Source organism: Hermetia illucens, chromosome 3 (assembly GCF_905115235.1).
Source record: "Hermetia illucens chromosome 3, iHerIll2.2.curated.20191125, whole genome shotgun sequence".
NCBI lineage: Eukaryota > Metazoa > Arthropoda > Insecta > Diptera > Stratiomyidae > Hermetia > Hermetia illucens.
Genome location: NC_051851.1, coordinates 10,175,822 through 10,189,533, shown reverse-complemented (window position 1 = coordinate 10,189,533; position 13,712 = coordinate 10,175,822). Strand labels below are relative to the sequence as shown.

General features: G+C 47.9%; 1 protein-coding gene across 7 annotated transcripts in view; it reads left to right on the top strand.

Annotated features, from left to right (window-relative positions):
- LOC119651139 (dorsal-ventral patterning tolloid-like protein 1) overlaps positions 1-13,712 on the top strand; it is a 729,793-nt gene that overhangs the window by 192,987 nt on the left and 523,094 nt on the right. For all 7 annotated transcript variants that reach the window (XR_005249427.1, XR_005249426.1, XR_005249428.1 and 4 more), the window contains exon 3: positions 4,817-4,875. The gene's annotated coding sequence lies outside the window, so the exon portion shown is untranslated. The remainder of the gene's footprint in view (positions 1-4,816; positions 4,876-13,712) is intronic.

Genomic DNA, 13,712 nt, shown 5'->3' with positions numbered 1-13,712 from the left:
TGATATTCCGCAACAGGGGACCTAGTGCCAATCCCTATGTTACCTCGGCTGTGACAATCTACTCTTTGGAACCCTAATCTGTCTCATACCAGAGAGTTCTTTCTGAGGGTAGGTTTTCACGAAATTAGCAAAATACCCGTGGACATCTATGCCAGCTAACGCCCCTTTAATTCTGTTCCAGTTGATCAAGTTGAATGCGCTTTTGACATCCAGCGCCAACACGGCACAAACAACTGCCAGAAATCAGTGGGCCCTTTGTCAGGTTTGGTATCATGATAATTGCGACCACCGTAGAGTGGGTACATAGGAAACCAAACTAGTACTTCCACAAACCATTGCTGGCTTCGACGATGGGTAGGAGTCTCTCTCCATCATCTTCCCCATTATATTCAGTAGGCAGATAGGGCGATACGATACTGGGTTTCCAGGTGGTTTGTTAGGTTTTGGGAAGCAACACCAACTTTGCTTTTTCTACTGGACAGGGAATATTCCTTCTTTTAGGCACGCCTCAAAGGCGTTGGCAAAGTGGTCCAGTTTCAAGGCTCGGTTGGGGATGACATCCAAACCTAGCGCTTAGTCGTCACTCATCCTACCACGTGTTTTCCGTAGGTATTTTGCCCTTATTTAGCTAGACAACCATTTTGAGGGAACAGAGTGGTGACAATTTGTGTCAGGAGGCGCCTTGCCCCAAGTGTTTATATTTGGTTACGGTCACGCAGCCAGTTTGAAACAGTTCTTTTTGCTCCTTCGAATGGCTTCTCTTAGGCCTGTGCGCCTCCTTGTGACCATCGCCACCAGGCTTTCCTCTGAGCTTCTAGTAAAGCCTCCTTGCACAGAAACAAGTGGCTTGCAAACTTGCGATTTTTCAAGTTGGGTGCAATCGCCTTCCGGACATAGTAGGATTGAATGATTCTGTCACCCATCTGTGGCTTTTTCTCTAGTTGTACCCTTTACGGATATGTTGGGTTCGAGCGCCGCGGAAAACGTGTATCCCTCAAAAGCGATTCGCAGTTGATTTCCGTTCAGATTGCCTGATGGTCGCTGGGAGTATAGTCCTCACTGACATACCAAACGAAGCTACTGGCTAAACCGGCAATCATGTATGTCAGATCCACTATAGACCCCAGGGTTCTTCCCCTGAAATTATGTGAGGCCCCATGTTTCGCGAGTATCGCGTCAAGCTTCGCGAATGCTTCGAGGAGAACATGTCCCCCCATATTAGTTGTCTGGCTGCCCAATTAAAGAGACCACGAATTAAATGCTATTATGTTGAATTAACGCCCTCGTGGATCGAAAACCACAGCGCTTATCTACTCGGCAAGTGTAGCGCTAGGTGGAGCATAGCAGTTGTAGATGTGGACTCCTTTTACCTTCGCTCTGATGAAGCCTTCTCCCGGCTTCTTTATTATTTCCTCGAAGGCTTGTTCTCCACAAGCCTATACGGCTGCTTGGTCCGTTTGGTTTTTCATCCAAATGTTACTGCCGTGGTTTCGATATGGCTCACTAATTATGGCACCATCGATGTTTTTCTGGCGGATGGTTTGCGAAAGTAAATCCTGCGCCGCCTAGCAGTGGTTAAGGTTGATTTATATCAACCTCATCTGCGATTTGTACAAAGAACTCTTCTGATTGCGGGCACCAGCCAGCGATATGTTAATGATCCACTTTCTCCTTCCCTTGACTTAGTAAGCAATTTGGGTCAGCTCCGCAGTCCTTACTGATATGGCCTTTCGTTCCATATCGCCTGCATTGCTTCGACCTGTCATTTGGACTAGTGCATGCCTTCGTAATGTGACCGAAACCAAGGCATCTAAAGCATCGCTTCAATGCCACAATACACAATACACAACTCAGCCTATTGTTGCTCTCCCTCCTGCTAATAGGCTGAGTGCCTTCTCTACTGGTAGGCTGATGATGGCGGTTTGTGTTCCCCCGTTGGCTTTCCTCAACATTTTCACCGCTGACTTCTGTAGTCTGACAAGATTGATCCAACGCTTCGCGAAGCTCCTCCTTCGTGGTGAGCTCATCTTTATCTTTGCAGATTATAGTGACCTCCGCTCTGCTAGCCCTTATATCGGCTTCCTGTCTTAGACACTTTCCGATTTGGCTCAAGAATTTGTCCGCAGTTACAACCTTGGATTTCTTGAGCTCCAACATAAGATCTCCTTTCTGGAACCGTCTAATGGGGCTGACGTTATCCTCTAAGTTGGTGAGTTCGAGGTCTGCCTTCACTCTCCTGAGAATGCCAACACGTGACCCTTCATCTCGTTTGGAAATGATAAATTCCTCCGGTCTTATCTTCCTCTGGTCTCTTATTTTTCGGCATACCACTTTTCTCCAGGCTTCGGCATCCACCTTTAAAGATCCGCTGCCTTTACCCGAGGTCGCGGCTGCAACCGTTTTACCGGAAGCTTCAGCAGTAATCCTTTTTGAGAGTTGAGTCCTTTTTCTTTCTTTCCACTCCTTTACGAAAAACTGAGTTTCTTCTGAACGGGTGTTTCGATGGAAGCCAGTTCCAGTCCCTCCCGTACGCTTGTAACATTAGATGCCACAGTAGCCAAGGTTCCCACTACTGCGGCACTGCGGTTGATGGATATGTTCCCTTATTCGTACGCGGCTGATGAGAGATTTGGTACCTCGATTAGGAGTACCTTGGTAAACATTAGGTAGCTCTAATGCCCGTGGACCACATGATATTCAGATTTATCTTTGATGGAATATATTCTATGGGAATCATTCAAAGAGACGTCGGACGGCTTCTAGGCTTATGGAACTATGGAATTATGAACTGGAGTCGGCTGAGTTCTTCGAAAACTTGATTATGAATGTGTTCCCACTGTCAGGTCACGATATCAGCACCATATTAAGCTAGTTGATATGAGGCTAGGTAGGGAGGTAGGTATCAGTGGCCGCTCCAAAGAGCTTTAGTGCGCCGTTTTGATGCCACAAACTCCTCAGACCGTGACTGTTGTTATGGGAGCTACCCTGCAGCTAGAAAACTCTCTGAGGTCCCCAAAGAATGGTTTGCCCAGTGTCCGCAGCTTGACTCTAGCCAGAGCCTATCGGCCAGTGCCCCGTGTAGACCGCCGTAGTCTAGAAAGCATTTCCGCGCGTTTGGCACAGGAGCTCTCGTGATCGGGCTATGTTATAAGCCATCTCAGGCCCGCGGCTGCTAGCTAGTGCGACAGCCGCCAGCGGAACACCGACTGTATTCTCCGAGGGATTGTCAAGAGCAGAGCTTTGCCTGGCCAATCCGTCAGCCTGCTCATTCCCCTGTATGTTCCTATGCCCGGGAACCTAGAGGAGAGTGACTTTGAGCGTGCCACCCAGACGGTTAAGCGCGTCTCTGCACTGGCCCACCAGCCTGGAAGATGTCGTCGTTGAGTACATGGCCTTGATGGTCCTCTGCTGTCGGTCAGAATGGCTATGTTACGCTTGGGGCTCGAATCACGCTCCAGCCATCGACAGACTTCCAATATCGCCAGTACTTCCACCTGGAATACGCTGGCGAAACCTGGGAGATCATACGACTTGGATACACCATGTGCATTCGAGAAATCCCCCGCGTCGACTCCATAGGCCATCTTTGATCCGTCAGCATCCGGACTCACGTAGTCTGCACGCTGCAACATATTTAATGTGGAGGTCTAGGGGGAGGAGATGCAGGAGTACATTGAGAGCATCTGCCGGGCAGGACTGCAGAGCACCAGTACCACCCGCACACGCGGTTCTTTGAATCGTATTAAGCTTCGTTCTATTGTATTTTTTCTTCAAAACCTGCCACCATACAATAGAGCCGTACGTCAGGATCGGACGCACCACAGCGGTGTACATCCGGAGAACCATTCTCGGTCGGAGACCCCATTTCTTTGCAAAGGTTCTCTTACAGACAAAGAAAGCTATACAGGCCTTCTTAACTCTCAGTTCTATGTTCAACCTCCAATTTAGCTTAGGATCCAGGATTACACCCAGATGCTTTACGTTAGAGGAAAGAACCAATCTTTGTTCTTTCAGCCGTGGTAGATGGAATTCAGGTATCCTTCTCTTGGGGGTGAATAGCATCAGTTGCGTTTTGGTTGGGTTTATGCTGAGTCCGCATCTTGCGGCCCACAGGCTTTGTATCTAGACTAGACTAGGCTAGACGTTGTTCGAATTTGATCCCGGGAAGTGCTGGGGCTACCAGCGAATTCAGATCACTGGTATGCCCAGCATCTCCATTGGTAAGCCCAGCACCTTCAATGGTGGCATCAAAGCTGACTTTTGGCATTGTGCAATCCACTGTTAAGGCAATTTTGAGAGCAGTGGGCAAGTGCGGGCTCCTGTCGGTAGGTGAAATACTTAGCGAAAAAGGTGACATGAAAATTTTAGTAGGACTTTTAAGAGAGCGCTGTTATTCCCGATTATTTATAGACAATGTCAACAGGGGGTGAAGCCCACCCTGCCCTTCATATGCAGTTGACTTAAGAGGAGAATACCTCGGAAAGGTGCTCTCCAATGGGGTGTTTACTTGCTGCCTACCTTTAAAAGATACGCTTAGGATCACGAGGGCTTAAAAAGTGGTACCCGAGGATAGTCCTCTTGCTTCCTCCATCTAACTCAACCTACACGTGCTGGTTGAAGTTTAATATCGAAGAGTGGGTACGCTGTACTGAACGAGGCTGCTCAAACAAGGCAGACATGCCAGCACAGCGTGTCATCGAAGAACAGGGAGTCCTTAGGGCTCAAAGCACTTTACATTATTGTTCTGTTAGTGATAGTGTCAATCAATCTATTTGTAAGATTCCCTCATCTAAAAGCGTTTTTGTTCTACTTTCAGATTACGACTACAAGTGATTAGGACGTGTTGTACCCAACCGCTCTGTTACAGACGATATGGTGAGTATCTTTTGTGTTTCATGTAAAAATCACTTTATGGATTTTCCTCCATGAGAGCTTCCAAAGGGATGAGGCCGAGGAGAAAACTATACTGTGAAGACGGTCTTCAAAGGACCAGTGCAGGATTTCTTTTCTTATTCAATCAGATCCATCCATCACTTTTCCATGCGATTTAGCATGACAATACACTAGAGATGGATGGAATGGAGGAGATATTGGGACCCGGCTGGGTACAGAACGCACTTCTCCGTTCGTTCTTCAATTTGTTCGCTCCAATGCCACGTAATCTTATCCCATTAGAGTTGTTGATGGCGTGCTATAATCTAATCAGAGCAGGAGAGCTTGCCTGATATTTTACATATGAAAGACATCAACAAGGCGAATGGAACGTTTCCCAGTTCTTTTGGGCTATTTTTGATGTGCAGAAATGGTTCAAGTGCTGGAGCATTCTATGATTTAATTTGCTCCGTTGACAATGAGGTGAATTGGTTGAACACCTTTTCCTTTGTTATCTTCGTTTAGGTATTTGTATTTTGACTATTCCACTTAAGAGAGTTTACAGCCTGATTCAATTTAGCGGGTGTTATGTAATGGGGGTGTAATGCGCTATCTGGCCTGGAATTTTAGATGAGATTTGCGCGCAGTGTCGCTACGCATGTTTCTGTTTCTATGGATTCACCCTACAAAGATACTCCAGATAGGTGACCAATTGTGAAGATGGATCCTCGCTGGCTTTCAATTGCTGGAATCTAAAACTTCATTCAATAGAACGACCTGAACCTGGACGATGTCCTGAAACAATAATCGGAATCAAAATCCATTATCCATCATGAAGCAGGTCCTTGACATCTTCATCCCCAACCATCCCTTCCCACTTAGAAGCTCAAATACAACTGAAACGGGAGCTTTGCAGACTTGTACATTGGTCGTGTTTCTGCTTCCTCTCCCAAACCGAGGAAATTGCGTTAAGAGGAAAATTGCTATGATAAGCTGGATGGCACTAATTCGGGCTGTTCTGTTCCAACCCATTCTCAAGACTTTCCTCTCCGGTATCCGGTGTCGTTCGGGTGCTTATATTGCAATGGAGGCAGCATCAAGTGGCCCTTAGCTCTGAATGCAATCTACAATATCCACAATTCACGTTGGCTTGACCCATTGCTTGTATTTGGACCGGAGATGGTTAAATTGTGGTATCTCATCAACCTGGGGCTCGGAGTCATTACAACATGAAATTGAGTACTAACTTCAACATTGTCGGTATCTGGTGAAATATGCGTGTAATTGATTGAATTGAAATTGGTTTTTGAATTCAAATTGAGTCTTGCCTGCAAATTATTGGACTTGAGTAGTATTTGGTGTTTTTTTTGGGGGTAGGGTAGGTGAATGCATTTACGCACACAGTGTTGGACTCCTGGCTCAGTACGTCGTCGGACTACCAACTAAACACCTCCCCATCATCAGAGAGCTAGCCTGGAACCGTTTGTCACATTACTTCGGGCTAGTCCCCGAACTCTCCCGCCTTGCGGAGCCTTCAAATCAGGGAACTGTCAGTTCAAGGAACCACCTGCCATCCGGCTTCTCCACCGGTCGAGTTCTATCTTCTTAGCAAGGAGAAGGGCCCGAACGTAATGGGCAACACGGCTCCACCTGTCAGCAGTCCTCAGCATCTCTTCGACAATGTTGTCAGGAGAGAGATCCCTGTGTTTAAATCGAGCTGCTGACGAACCCCCTCCCATTTTCCACAAGAAAAAAAAGTGTGGTGGGCGTTTTCCACAACTTCATTGCAAAACATACAATCCGGAGATCGCGCCTTTACAATCTTGTGCAGGTAAGATTGGAAAGGCGACCCCTGGTTGAAGATTATTATGTTCATAATTCCATAAGCCTAGAAGCCGTCCGACGTCTCTTTCAATGATTCCCATAGAATATATTCCGTCAAAGATAAATCTGAATATCATGTGATTCACGGGCATGAGAGCTACCTAATCTTTACCAAGGTACTCCTAATTGAGGTGCCAAATCTCACATCAGCCGCGTCATCAGGGAATCATCGGCGGATGTGTTATAGGCATGCACATGCACGCATCCGGAGAGGTACGTGTATGGGAATGCTTATGCGTAGGCTGGGTAGGTGGGATCAAAAAACCTGCCCATGAATAAAAAGTGGCTATGGGAAGGATACTCAGAAATAAAACCAAACATGAAGGAGAATAAATTTATGATGCAGGACTTTGGCGTGCCGCAAGGCCCAAGACGAAAGCAGTGGAAAGTCCACGAATGAAAAAGTGAACCAGGCGACTCTAGTAACGCCTGTTCAAGTTACGAAAAGGAAGAAATCGTGGAAGAGGCTGCGCAAAAAGTTGGACGATTCAACGGTCCAGCAGACCCCGAAAAGAAAAAGGACTCAATTCTCAAAAAGGATTACTGCTGAAGCTTTCGGTAAAACGGTTGCAGCCGCGACCTCGGGTAAAGGCAGCGGATCTTTAAAGGTGGATGCCGAAGCCTGGAGAAAAGTGGTATCCAGAAAAATAAGAGACCAGAGGAAGATAAGACTGGTGGTATTTATCATCTCCAAATGTTGGCATTCTCAGGAGAGTGAAGGCAGACCTCGAACTCACCAACTTAGAGGATAACGTCAGCCCCATTAGACGGTTCCAGAAAGGAGATCTTATGTTGGAGCTCAAGAAATCTAAGGTTGTAACTGCGGACAAATTCTTGAGCCAAATTGGAAAGTGTCCAAGACAGGAAGTCGATATAAGGGCTAGTAGGCCGGAGGTCACTATAATCTGTAAAGATAAAGATGAGATCACCACGTAGGAGGAGCTTCGCGAAGCGTTGGATCGATTTTGTCAGACTATAGAAGTCAGTGCTCAAAATTCTGCTTTAGATGCCGTGGCTTCGATCACATTACGAAGGCATGCACTAGTCCAAATGACAGGTCGAAGCAATGCAGGCGATACGGAGCGGAAGGCCATATCAGCAAGGACTGCGGAGCTGACCCAAATTGCTTATTAAATCAAGGGAAGGAGAAAGTGGGTCATCAACATATCTCTGGCTAGTGCCCGGAATCAGAGGACGTCTTTGTACAAACCGCAGTTGAGATTGATATGAATCAACCTCAACCACTGCTAGGCGGCGTAGGATTTACTCTCGAAAACCATCCCCGAGAAAAACATCGATGCTACCATAATTAGTTTCCAATCTTGTGCAGGTAAGATTGAATGCCCACGTAAAAATCGGGTAAGGAAATAATCTCACCATGCTTCCGATACAGTCACGGACCTAAGTTGGCGATGAGCCGCGCAGTCCATCTACCTCTAGTTTCATTTTGTCACGAGAGCTGCCACTCGTCTAGAGTGCGTTGCCGTTCTCCCTTGGCTCATCTCCCTTGCGCTTGTATATGGGTCGGCGCTCCTTAGCAAGAAGGGCAATGGGATTCACTCCCGCGATCACCATCACGACCGGTTCAGAGACAGTGCGGTACGCAGACGCCAACCGCAGAGACGGGGGTCTCTGTACTTGCGCGAGGCGTTTATGATATACCTCCTTGTTAAGAGCGCCAGTACATACCTCTGCGCCGTAGAGCAGGACAGACTGCGTTGAACTCATCAGGAGACGTCGCATGCTAGACGTAGGACCCCCAATGTTTGCCATTAGCCTACTTAACGCTGAAACCCCAGCTGCAGCCTTGTTCGCTGCTGCTTTGATTTGTTCGAAAAAGCTCATCTTTGAGTCAAGAGTCAACGCGAAGTACTTTACCGCTGATTTTGACTCGATTATCGACTCGCTGAACGATATGGGACGCAGGGTCGGAATTCTCTTTTTAGTCAGGATGACGACTTTGGTTTTTTCCAGTGCAAGGTTGAAACCATGAGTAGTCATCCATCCGCTTACCCGTCGCATCAATGTACCGAGTCTGCTTTACGCCTGTTCGACAGCGCATCCAGCAACAAGCGCTGCGACATCATCTGCATAGCCGACCAGACGCGACTCTTCTGGCATGTTGAGTTTAAGTAGACTGTCATAGGTAGCGTTCCAAAAGTCCGGCCCTAGGATGGTTCCCTGTGCTACCCCCGACGTGAATTCCATCCTCCTTTGACCCTCCAGTGTTTCATAGAGCAGGGAGTGCTTCCTCAGAGAGTCCCTCAATATCCGTAAGAGATAGTTCGGCACGGTGAAAGTATTGTCTAGTGTGCCTAGAATGGCTTTCCATCTTACAGAATTAAAGGCGTTTCTGACATCAAGTGTTACGAGGAGCACCATCCGTCGAGTTCGGCGGCTATGTGCCTCTGTTCGTCGAACGGCGTCCACGACTTGCATGACAGTGAGTTTACTTCTGATGAGCTTTTCGAGCACTTTCCCAGCAGTGCCAAGGGGCGGTATGAAGACGGCAATTCGGGGTCGCCTTTCCCTTTAGGTATCAGCGCAAGCCTCGCAACCTTCCAACGAGCAGGAAAAATGTCCTCTTTCAGGCAAGCGTTGAATGCGCCGAGCAGTAAGTCTGGCCGATGTTGGAATACCAGTTTGTATACCTCTGCTGGAATATCATCGGGTCCTGGATTGCCTGTTCCAACTCTTTTATAGAGAAAAGTGGACAGTCCTCTGCGCTCTCCGCGCCGACGATCATCCCATAAAGGTGCGCAGGGAATAGTGCCCTTACAGCGCGGTCCATCTGTTCGGCCCTAAGCGAACAGGGTTTCCGCAGGGTCCCCATTTTTCGGGTTACCAGTTTGTAACCGAGTCCCCACGATTCACCTCGTCGACCAGATCTTGCCAGCAGCGAGCTTTGCTCTTGTTTATTGCGCTGCGGGGTCTCCTTTTCGCTGATTTGTACTCCGTCATTATGGTACATGCCTCCGCCCGGTCGCCTAGACGTTGTGTTAAGCGGCGGAGCCTGTGACACTTTTTCCGGAGCTCTGCAACTTCCACTGTCCACCAATACATGTAGCCTAAAGAGGGTGCCGTCCCGAACCCAGATGGAACCGGTACCTGATATGTCAGGGTGTCATGAAACTGGGCCCTTGTTTTGGTACTGCTCACTGATGGGTACTAAATCAGCTTTGGTCTCCACAGCGAACTGCGCTAGCAACTCGTGAGCGGTTGCACTCCGGTTCATATTGATTTGTAGGATGCAAATCATGTTGACCGTGTCCTAGCTCTTTCCAGTTCTGCTCTGAAAACTGGACCCCGCCCCGATCCCGCTCTCATCAGTCGCGCTACGGTCCCTGCATAGGACGCAGCTTTCCTTTTCATTGGATTGAACTTCTATATGCAATCCTGGCTCACAAAGTCAGCTGCATTCAAAACCGGATCCCAGTTTAAAAGATATCCGTTAAGCGTCATAAGCAGAACTGAGACTCCTTGTCCTAGTGAATAGTCCATTTGCTTGTGAGAAAGATACAAAGCAAGTAGGATCCTATAGTATTGAAGCCTTTTGAATGAAGGTGGGTTTATCTTAATTTAGCCACGATGCAGTCGTGTTCGTCAGCAAAGATTCCTGATGGACAATTCTAGTGTTCAGACGTCGAAATGGGGTCAAAAGCTATAGTTCTCTTTGTATGAATTGAAACTTTTACTGGTTAATTCTTTTGAATTCTTGCTGTCCAGTAAAATGTCTGTCTCTGCGTCCGTTTGTCTGACTTCTTTTTCAAATGATGAAAGTCATCAATAAAATACTGGCAATTAAGTTCCAGCATGTCACACTTTAACTCGCTAAAACTCGCCTCCTCACTTAACGATCACGTTGCGGGGTAGATGGTGGTGGCTCCAACCTCTGATTTCCCCCATTGAATGCAATAACAATCGTACCTTTCTCGCCTGATCGAGGTTTATTTGAATAAAGCTCATTTTTTCATTCCAGGCAACTCCTGTCCGAATTACGGACATTTACCACTTCCAGCAATATGTCGGTTATCCCTTCCTTCCTTCCCTTCACATAATGGGAATTAAAAGTCCCTATTGCACTCCTTGGCAATATGCCCTTTCTCCACGCATCTTCTGCGCCGATCGGATGGATCAATACCGCAGGTGCTTGCCTCCGCAAAATGTCCAAATATGAGGCATTTGAAGTAGCTCTTTAATGAAGGCGGCCCTATAATAATTTCCGCGCTGCTTGCACTGGTAGTCTCATTATGGCCGCCATGGGCTTTTCTCGAGTTCACTATGGATTCTTCTTCCAGTTCCAACTTAAATTGTTCTTTTAATGAGAGCCTTCGGTTTTGTGCAAGCTGCATTTTGATCTCAAACATGAGATCGCCTTTCTAGGTCCTTCAGATTTTACTTTCAGATTATATTTCCACCCAGATCTTTTAGGTCGGGATCAGATTTCACCTTTTCAAATATCTCTGCGTAAAACAAATTGCTCTTACTGGACATAACAATTGCCTGTCGGTAAATTCGCACTTTCGCTTTTTTCTTCGCCTTTTTTTAATGGCCTTCGCCCATCCACCATTTTCATTCCCCTTAGGTTAGGTCTGGTCTGTCTGTCTGTCACACGCACTTTTCTCAGAAATGGTGGTACCGACCAATAGCATCCAATTTCACGTTCCCGACTCGTTGATCATTGTTCGTGGTATGCAGTGGACTTGCCCAAAATGGGGCTGAGTAGACAAGTATTCATTTGGTATCATCATGCCAGTGCCTCAGGGATCGTCAACGATCCTTCATGGGTCGTTTACGATACGGGGAGTGGCGTCCCCGAGGTGCCCGAGCAAGTAGTTCTGACCCCCTAGCTGGCATAATACTTGCGTCCTAGGTAGTAGCCTCGAGAAAGTTTCTCGGTGAACAGCGAACTGCTAATGACCGATACACGCCGGGACACACTGGGAGTCCCCGGAGCCGTCGACAACTCCCTGTCGACGTCGATGGGGTGATGTGAGCCTAGCTCTGCCAAGGTGTCCCCGAGGGTATACCCGTTCCTGACTATTGCGGCCCGCTCCCTTGTACACGATGCGCTGGTAAACAATTCAAATGGAGAAAAAAAACGAACGAAACGAGGAGATAGTGGAAATGGCGAGTGAGCTTGCTGCGTTTATTCGCAGTATGAAAATGCGCCGTTCGCCCCAGCGCCCAGCGAAGGACGCATCAAGGGCTGAAATACCCGACGAGACATCGGGACGCGCAGACGGAGAGAAAGACTCGGAAAGTGATGCAGCACCTGCAACACAGATAGGAACCCAGACCATACAGCACAGTGCTGCAATTGGGGAAAGAGGCATAGTGGAAACTGCCGAAACTAATAAAATGGTTTCGAATATAAGCCGAGTGGGAGGACTGTCGATTACTCTGGCGCAAGCGGAAGAGGAAAGACTTATTAAAAAATGCACGGCAGTTGTGAAGCACATGCGATCTTCGACGTTCCTTCAGAAAAACGTCGGTAAGGGGGTGAAAAACGGGCTAATGGAACTGGAAGAGCTCCTGGACAGGATTTCATACTATAGGCGAACATGGAAAGCAAGACAAAATCCGCAGGAAGCAGAAACAACCGCGCTTCCCGAGGAGAACACCGCGAGTACCAAACGGATCGCTGACAGCCCATTGCAGAGCGAACTTGGTAAAAAACGAAAGGAGGAAGGGATATCTGAAGGAGACTTCACTCAGGTACTCTCCAGGGCTGAAAGGAAGAAGGCGAAGAGGATCAAAAGACAACAACACGTCGCGCCATCAGAAAAACCTCTGCCTAAAACGAAGGCGGACACGAAGGACGGAGTGCCAAAAGAAAAGGTGGGGAGACGAAGGAGGACTAGACCGCCAGCTTTGCTTATAAAGCCGACAAAAGGCAAGACTTTTGCGGAAGTGCTCAGCGAAATCCGTTACAAAATCAAACCCGAAGACAACGGAGCGGAGGTGTCTTCCATACGTAAAACGAAGGGTGGTGGAGTCTTAGTAGAACTAGGCCCGAAGACTATAAATAAAGTCACGTTCTGTCAAGCAGTCAAGGGGCTTCCAGGAGAAAAAGCTTTGGTTTCTAGCCTGGAACCCATGTGTGCTTTAGAAATCCGAGACCTTGACTGTCTCATGGAAAAGAACGAGGTAGAAGAGGCCATCAAACGCGAATGCCCGAAGGTAACCAATGTCCGGAGTGGTATCACCTCCGCAAACTCCCGAGGCCAAAAACTCGCTGTGGTGGAAGTTGCCGAGCAATACGCGAGGAAGCTTCTAAACAGCGGGAAAATAAGAATTGGTTGAGTAGTGTGTAGGATACGAATTCGGGCCGCCCCAACCAAATGTTACAGATGTTTGGATTATGGACACACATCTGCAAACTGTCGGGGACCTGTCAGAAGGGCAACATGCCGTAAATGCGGTCAGGCTGGCCATAAAGCGAACAGCTGCAATGAAAAGGAAAGCTGTGTCCTATGCAGGGACCGTGGCGCGACTGATGAGAGCATTGCGCACACTGCGGGATCGGGGCGGTGTCCAGTTTTCAGAGCAGAACTGGAAAGAGCTAGGATACGGTCAACATGATTCGCATCCTACAAATCAATATGCACCGGAGTGCAACCGCTCACGAGTTGCTAGCGCAGTTCGCTGCGGAGACCAAAGCTGATTTAGTACTCATCAGTGAGCAGTACCGAAACAAGGGCCCAGTTTCATGGCACCCAGACATATCAGGTACCGCTGCCATCTGGGTTCGGGACGGCACCCTCCTGGGGGTTCTTGCCCAAGGCCGAGGGACGGCTTTGTCTGGATTCGGTGTTCAGGGATAACGTTTTTTAGTGTCTATCTTACGCCGAATGAGGCGATGCTGGACTTTCGTCGGAGGCTTGAGGCTTTGGAGGACGCTATGTTAAGCACGGATGGGCGGATCGTGGTCGGTGGTGACTTCAATGCTAGGG